This window comes from Cetorhinus maximus, chromosome 22 (genome assembly GCF_964194155.1).
Source record: "Cetorhinus maximus chromosome 22, sCetMax3.hap1.1, whole genome shotgun sequence".
Classification (NCBI taxonomy): Eukaryota; Metazoa; Chordata; class Chondrichthyes; order Lamniformes; family Cetorhinidae; genus Cetorhinus; species Cetorhinus maximus.
The window spans coordinates 70002910-70010916 of NC_135900.1; positions in this window are offsets into that span (position 1 = coordinate 70002910).

Genomic DNA, 8007 nt, shown 5'->3' on the forward strand with positions numbered 1-8007 from the left:
GCTGGGGCAGTGGGTATGATGCCATCAGCCCATGTTGATTGCCAAAAGCCTGGTGAGCAGAATTATTTGGAACACGGCGTTGCATCTTACGCTGTTTTTAAATTGGGTTCACCTGATCAGCTCCGTTCTTTTTGCTCTATTATAAATGATTCCTGTGAACAAGAAGTCAGAACTTTAAATTAGGAAAAATAACATTATCTGTGTATTAAAAACAGATCCTGTCCACAATAGGCACTGTTGTCACAGTTTTTAGTCACACTTTTATGTCAACTTTTCCTATTGTAATTTGTATGTCAACACTATCCATTCATCTTTGTTATAAACTGTCACATTATTTTTCTTGGAGAAAAAGGCCCCGAAACCAACTATTTTGTCCCTCATGCCAACCCAGTGCAGCAATAATTCTTCTCTGTGCCGTTTGTGATTAGTTTTCACTTAGTCCTCCTAGTACAGGCTCTACCGCAAGATTTTCACACAAGACCCAGTGATAATTTTCAATTCAGTGGAATTGTATCCCAGCAAGCAGCCAGAGAGAGGAGAGGAAAGAGAGAGAGAGAGAGAGAGAGAGGAAAAGTTGCTATTCAGGTGTTACAAAGTACAACTGGCACCTTACATGGAAGCTGCAGTCTTGTGCCATCAGGAAGATTAGTGAATTATGTTTTTCTGACAAATGTTTCATTGCTTGAGGTTTCTGCATGATCTTGGGATTTATTAGCAGCCACGGTAGACTTAGAACAAACCGCAGCATGGCAAGGGAAATTTCACTACAGGATGTTGACACCCAAGCCCATGGTACTGCTTGCCCCAATCACTGACCCTATACAGTTACTGATGAGCAAGGAATTTGTACAACCAAAACTCCTCCTCTGTACAGGGTTTGGTGATAATGGATGCAAAACAGGAAAGCCAGGTCTTGGGGCTTAATCACATCTATGATTGCACCTTCGGATTGACAGCCCAGCCTAACAGCATGGCAAAATTTCAAAAATAGCAAATTGCTCAGTCGTGTGCAACATAGGGATACCTTTTTTATTCTCACTGAAGTAAGCAGCAATAAGATACCATGAAATGCTGCTTCCAATGATGCTGTGGAGTTTTGAAGATTAAACAATCTGGAAGGATGCAAATTTCAACAGTGTCATCCAATGATTGGCGAGCTTAATTGGCATACCCTTTGATCTTCAGGTATTTATAAACAGATAGCTTAAAAACAATACTTCAGAAGTTTGCAGAAAGAAATCGTCTTCGAGGTGGAAGTTTGACAAATAGAAAAAGTTTCAAAATATATTCAATGCGATCCAATAACAAGCTAGTGCTGCATATTCTTGAAGTTATTTGAAAATAGCAGAATTTAGGTCTGTGTAAGGTATTTGCCCAATCTCTGCTGATGAAGCAGGGCAAAAGATTTATAGATCCCCAAAGAGATCGAACTGACATCCTATAGAGCTGGCGTGTCAAAGTCACTTTCCAAGATGGACCTGTTGATACTTACCTCCATTTAGATATTATTTCCTACATTTCAATAGTGACTACACTTTTGAAGTACTTCATTGCTGTAATGTGCCTTGGGACATCCTGATTCATGGAAGATGCTGTGTATATACACGTGCTAGTGAGATCAGGAATAGGAGAATTGACCAGATGAACGCGTGGCTGGAGAGATGGTGTAGGGAGGGAGGGATTTAGATTCCTGAGGCATTGGGATAGATTCTGGGGAAGGCGGGACCTGTACAAGTTGGATGGGTTGCACCCCAGCAGGACCAGGAACAATATCCTCGCAGGGGTATTCGCTAGTACTGTGGGGGAGGGTTTAAACTAGATTGGCTGGGGGATGGGAACCTGAGCGGGCAGACATAAGAGAGGGAAACAAACATAGGAATGGAAGACAGAAAAGTAGAAAGCAAAAAAGTGGAAGGCAGAGGAACAAGGGCTAGCAGCAAATAGGACCATAGTACAAAAAGTATAAAAATGTTAAAAAGGTACTGTATCTGAATGCATGGAGCATTCACAATTAAGGTGGATGAATTAGCAGCACAAATCGATGTTAAACGTGTAGGATATGACTGCGATTATGGGGACATAGCTGCAGGGTGACCAAGGCTGGGAACTGAATATCCAACGGTATTTGAATGGACAAGACAAAAAAAGTGTCGTGGCATCACTAGTTAAGGATGAAATCAGTGCGATAGTGAGAGGGGATATTGGCTCAGTAAATCTAGATGTAAAGTGAGTCTGGGTGGAGCTAAGAAGCAACCATAGTGGGAGTTGTCTATGGGCCTTCAAACAGTAGTGATAAGGTAGCATTAAACAGGAAATTAGAGATGCATGTAACAAGGGTGCTACAGTGATCATGGACGACTTTAATTTACATATAAGACTGGGCAAACTAAATTAGCAATAATGCTGTGGCGGATAATTCCTGGAGTGTGCACGAGATGGATTTTTAGACCAGTATGTCAAGGAACCAACTAGGGAACAGGCTATCCTGGATTTGGTATTGTGCAATGAGAAGGGTTTAATTGATAATCTTGCTATGCGGGGTCCTTTAGGGAACAGTGACCATAACATGTTAGAATTCTTCATTAGGATAGAAATTGAAATAGTCTGATCTGAAACTAGGATTCTAAATCTTAAAGGAAACTACAAAGTTATGAGGCGTGAGTTGGCTGACATCGATTGGGGAACTTCATTAAAAGGCATGACGGTGGATAGACAATGGTTCGTATTTAAAGGAACAAATGGGTGCATTGCAACAGTTATCCATTCCTTTCTGGCACAAAAACACAACAGGAAAAGCAGCCTAAACATGGCTAACAAAAGAAATTAAGGATAGTATTAGATCCAACGGAGTCATATAAAGGTTGCTAGAAAAAGTAGCAAGCCTGAGGATTGGGAGCAGTTTAGAATTCAGCAAAGGAAGACCAAGAGATTAAGAGGGGAAAGAGAGTAGGAGAGTAAACTTGCAAAGAACATATAGAAGCTTTTACAGTCCGCTTTTAAATATGTAAAAAGAAAAAGATTAGAGAAGACAAATGTAGGTCCCTTAAGGTCTGAAACGGGAGAATTTATAATAGAGAACAAGGAGATGGCAGAGCAATTAAACAACTACTTTAGTTCTGATTTCACAGAGGAAACACAAATAACTTCCCAGAAATACTAGGGAACCAAGGGTCTAGTGAGAAGGAATTGAAGGAAATTAGTATCACTGAAACAATAGTGCTGGAGAAATTAGTGGGACTGAAAGCTGATAAATCCCCAGGGCCTGATAATCTACATCCCAGGGTACTAAAGGAGGTGGCCATAGAAATAGTGGATGTGTTGGTTGTCAACTTCCAAAATTCTGTAGATTCTGGAACAGGCTCAGCAGATTGAAGGGTGGCAAATGTAACCTCACCTATTTAAAAAAAAAGGAAAGAGGAGGGAGAAAACAGCGAATTACAGACTGGTTAGCCTAACATCAGCAGTAGGGAAAATGCTAGAGTCTATTATAAAGGATGTGATAACAGGACACTTATAAAATATCAATGGGATTAGACAAAGTGAACATGGATTTATGAAGGGAAATCAAGTTTGACAAACTTACTGGAGTTTTTTTGAGGGCGCAACTAGCAGAATAGATAAGGGAGAGCCAGTGGATGCAGAGCATTTGGATTTTCAGAAAACTTTTGATGAAGTGCCATATAAGAGATTAGTGTGTAAAACTAAAGCATATGGGACTGGGGGTAATATATTGGCATGGATTGATAATTGGTTAGCGGACAAGAAACAGAGTAGGAATAAATGGGTCTTTTTCGGAGTGGCAGGTGGTGACTAATGGGGTACTGCAGGGATCAGTGCTTGGACCCCAGCTACTCACAATATATATCAATGATTTGGATGAGGGAACCAAATGTAATACTTCCACATTCCCACATCAGCAAACTTGAACGATGAGGATTAAGAGACTTCAAAGCGATTTAGACAAGTTGAGTGAATGGGCAAATACATGGCAGATGCAGTAAAACATGGATAAGTGTGAAGTTATCCACTTTGGTAGGAAAAACAGAATGGCAGAGTATTATTTAAATGGTGATTGGGAAATGTTGATGTACAAAGGGACCTGGGTGTTCTTGTACACCAATCACTGAAAGCAAGCATGCAGGTGCATCAAGCAGTTAGGAAGACAAATGGTATGTTGGCCTTCATTGCAAGAGGACTTGAGTACAGGAGCAAGGATGTTTTATTGCAGCTGTACAGGGCCATGGTTGAGGTCACAGCTGGAGTAGTGTGTGCAATTTTGGTCTCCTTACTCATGAAAGGATATACTTGCCATAGAGGGAGTGCAGCGAAGGTTCACCAGACTGATTCCTTGGATGACAGGATTGCCGCAGGAAGAGAGATGGGTCAACTAGGCCCATATTCACTGGAGTTTAGAAGAATGAGAGGAGATCTCATTGAAGCATAAAAATTCTGACAGGGATGGACAGACTGGATGCAGGGATGATATTTCCTCTGGCTGGGGTGGGGTGGTCTAGAACAAGTGGTCACAGTCTGAGGATACCGGGTAGATCATTCAGGACTAAGATGAAGGTGGTGAACCTGTGGAATTCTCTACCCCAGAAGGCTGTGGAGGCCAAGTCACTGAATATATTTAAAGGAGAAAATAGATAGATTTATAGACTCTAAAGGCATCAAGGGGTGTGGGGAGAGAGCAGCAGTATGGCTTTGGGATAGGGGTTCAGCCATGATCACATTGAAAAGGGGAGCAGGCTCAAAGGGCCAGATGACCTATTCCTGCTATTATTTTCTATGTTTCTAAATGCAACTTCTATTTACTGTTGCACAACAACCAGTGGCTGCATGCCACATGTGAATGAGGACCTTTAACACCCCTGCTACAGAAGACAGAATCGTCTCTGCATGGCTGAGAAAAGAACACGGCTTTAGCATAAAACCATCCCATATCTAAATAGGCCTAAGCATGAATATTTCAATTGCTGTTACAGAGCTACTAAAAGCAAAACTGTCTAACTTCACAGCAAGTTAAACTGCTGTAGGTTGTGACACCGTACCCATGGATAACCCCTTCAGTTGACAGGTCTGATGTGTTGAAAGTAGCTACCTATACAGTTCTCCCTCTTTCACGCTTAGGTCTTTATAGGGACCGTTAACATTTAATGAGAAATCCGAGCACCTCGTCTAACCAATAGAACTATGCCACAAGATTTCAGAAACAAAAATCAAATCAAATACTTAATATGGTTTATAACTACATATGTTATTCAGGTTTATTTCTTACTGCCCCCAAGAATTCGCATACTTTATGGGGAGAATTTTCCCCATGTCGGGAGGGCTGAGTGGGCGTGGGCGGGCGTACACCTGATCGCCACCCGCGATCGGGTCTGCGCCGCCATTTTACGCGGGTGGGCCAATTAAGGCTCGCCCAGTGTATTTCTTGACTCCTGAGGATAGCGGGTGTGGGCAGGCAGCAGTGGGAGTGCACTGACTGCCGGGTCCAATGGCAATCCAGCAGCCTGTTTAAATGAGGGCCTGGCAGCTCTCCCCACAAACAACTCGAGTGCAGTTACAGCATTGAATCATTCACAGCAGGTATCCCTCGCTGGGTGGGCCAACAGAGATTGCACATTCCTAGCTCACACTGAGAGGGTTGAGCTAAGATGGGTTCTGCACCCACAGCATGTGAGACACTGGCACCCAGAGTATAAAATGGGGGTAAAACTCAAGGATCTGCATCTAGGCAGAGTGCTAGAACTGGGAAGCATGTCAAAGTCAGGGTGCTAACAGGCTGGGAAGGGCAGGTGGTGGGGCACCAATCCATCTGCTGGCCTTTGCGTTCCACGTGCTTGTGCCTCCTTGTTTAGCAAGGTTACGCCTTGTGGTGGCACATGTGAAGGAGGCAGCATTTGGGCAATGGAGAGGGTGGTGGGGGGGGTCAGCCCTGGCTTCTTTGGGTGAATGTGCAGCAGCTGCAGGGTGACATAGAACTAGAGCCCTGCAATGTCCCACTCTGGCTGGGTGTGTAGGGATGTGATGGGAATCCAGGTACAGGCTGGACTAATCAATGCTCTTCTCTCCTTTTCAGGGGAAGACTGTGCACAATTCCGCAGAGTGGATGTGGACTGGCGGAGGCCAGGCCCAGTTGACCATCTTGACTCCATTCGAACAGCAGGCCATGGATCTGGGGAGGCGCCATGCCCCCAGGTCCACTGGTGGGCGTGAGGGTCGGGTGCCACGGGGAGGTATGTTTGCCAAGCACTGAGATCACCATGTGTGTCCCAGAAACCATGGCACTGCTGAATGCTCAGTGATTGAAGTTAGCAACATTTGGTTGACCATTGATTATGGAAGGATGAGAGCATAATGATCCGGGGGAATCGACATGCAAATTGACATTGTCTGCACTTTAATTGAGTTTTTCCAGGTAATTCTGTTTTTGTAACTAACCAAATGTCTTTGTTGTTCCTTTCAGCATCACCGGAGCAGGGCAGGGGGGAGGAGGCAGAGGGCCCACCTCTCACACCGGAGGGCCCAGAGCAAATCCACTCACCAACGTCACACTATCTCTGCCAGGCAGGCACCAGCGCAGATACTAGCACCTTGGTGGGGATTAGATCTTTGGCTAGTGTCCCGGGGCACAGCGGTGAGGGCATTTCACACTCGCTTGAGGTGCAGGCAGAGACAGAATGCCCAGGGTGCCGGCAGTCGGAGGACTGCTGGGGACCAGCTACATGCTCGGTCGGTGGTTGATGATGTGCCTCTGGAGTCGTCCGTGAGGCAGCGAACGCTGGAAGTGCAGCAGGGTGTGCGGGAGGATCTGATGGAGATACGTGAGGCTATGTGTGACATGGTGCCCGTGCTGGAGGAGTCCATGCGGAGCATCACCGATGCAATGAGCCTCATGTCCGAGCACCATGCGTCCTCCATGGAGAGAGCGGCGACTCTTGTGGAGAGGCTCCTCCAGGAGAACAATCAGGGCTTCCTGGGGATGTGCTCTGACCAGCAAACCCTCACAGCGGCATTGACCTCAGCTGGTCATTACCCATGTGGGAGATGGTTTGGGCACCAAGTATCCCAGCTCGGTGCCCATCCATCTACAGTGAGCAGGGAGGTCCGAAGCGACCTCTCGTTAGTGCAGCAGCTGCCTGTCATCTCTGTGGGCACCTCTCAGGGCACTCAGATGAGGGTGGCAGCTCCTCCGCCCCTCTCCCAGTGACTGTGGCATCCGATGAGGCTGCAGTGACTGGGGAGAAGCCAGCTGTGGAACTGGCTGCTCCTTCCTAGGCAGGGCCAAAGGCTCCATGGGCCAGAGATCATCGAGGCCAACAGGACAGCAGAGTGAGCAGGCTGTCTCAGACGCCAGTGCCAGCGAGGGGGTAGCACCAAGACATAGTACCCGTAAGCGTAAATTTAAGGCACCTTAGGCACACCACGGGTTTCTCACTGGTGCTTTTATGTTGCCTCACTATTAGTTTATTAACACCTTGTGTTATGTGCAACACGTTTTATTTTGGTTTCTGAACTTCATTTTGTTATATCATTAAATTTTGATATGTGAGCATGGCTCAGGGTGATTCCTTACTCCTGCAGGTGGACGGGAACCCATGATGTTATGAGTGAGTTGTTTGACATTAACTAAGGTCCTTGTCAATAAAGCTCAATGTTCCTATCCAGGCAGATTTTGCCCTCAGGTGCAAGCCCTGCAGCCCTGGCGTGTGTTGAAGGTCCAGCTGTGGTGTGCTAGCTGAAGGTTCGTTGGATTAAAGCCTCCCGGGTGTCCCTGCCTCCCTGGAGTATGCCCGGGTCAGCGTCTACCCCCTCAGCATTTCCCTGTGCGTGCTCATCCTTGGACTCACTGCTGGACTCATCGTGTGCAGCCGCAGCCACTGCATCAACATCTTCATCATCCACTGTGTCCCCCCTTTCCAGCGCAAGATTGTGCAGAGCGCAGCATGTAACCACTATCACCGACACACGATCTGGGGGGTATTGGAGTGCGCCCCCTGGAGC